Source organism: Centropristis striata, chromosome 2, assembly GCF_030273125.1.
Source record: "Centropristis striata isolate RG_2023a ecotype Rhode Island chromosome 2, C.striata_1.0, whole genome shotgun sequence".
Taxonomy (NCBI): domain Eukaryota; kingdom Metazoa; phylum Chordata; class Actinopteri; order Perciformes; family Serranidae; genus Centropristis; species Centropristis striata.
In genome coordinates this window covers 29439675-29440403 of record NC_081518.1, presented here as the reverse complement: position 1 = coordinate 29440403, position 729 = coordinate 29439675, and the positions used below count along the sequence as shown (strand labels likewise).

The window sequence follows — 729 nt, the reverse complement described above, 5'->3', positions numbered from 1 at the left end:
AGTAGGCTATATATTTCGAAAAAACATAGGGTTTCCTCCTGGATCGCTCAGGTTTTCCTGTAAATATATTGTATATATTTCAAAAAAACGTTGATTAAAATGAGTCAGCGTAGGGTTTTCTCCTGGATCGCTCAGGTTTTCCCGTAAATATATTGTATACATTTTGAAAAAACGGATCAAAATGAGTCAGTGACGATCTCACGTAGGGTTTTCTCCTGGTTGCTCAGGTTTCTTCCATAATTTAACACCAGTGAAATTATAAAAAATAAACAGGACGAAATTGCGTCCGGAAGAGGAAGAAGAGCACTGGTCCCTACAACTATTGCTGTATGGGACCGTCTTGTTTGGATGGTGAAAAAGCTCTCCATTGAGTCTTAATCAGTGTTCTGTACAGATCATATGCGTTGGTGGTGTAGTGGTAAACATAGCTGCTTTCCAAGCAGTTGACCCAGGTTCAATTCCTGGCCAGGGCTAATTTCTCATGTCACAGAGTTCAGGCTCGTAAACAGGACTGAAGGACATTGAGCAGACACATTTCACCAAATCAGACAAAATGATATGCTTCTTCCACTCCACTTCTCCCATATATCAAATCTTTTTTAGTTGGGACAGGGGGTCTTTAACCCATTAACGCCTAAAGCGCCTGGAAAAAAATGCCTGGAAAACCTATGGGCGATTTTCAAATGACCCCCTAAAACCTGAAGTTTTTCTGGAAATTCAACACCTACT

General features: G+C 40.5%; 1 non-coding gene across 1 annotated transcript; it reads left to right on the top strand.

The window, feature by feature from the left end:
• The first annotated feature begins 401 nt into the window (after window positions 1–401).
• On the top strand, window positions 402–473 carry trnag-ucc (transfer RNA glycine (anticodon UCC)). The gene has a single exon. It is a non-coding gene; the product is annotated as a tRNA-Gly (tRNA).
• Window positions 474–729: the final 256 nt, after the last annotated feature.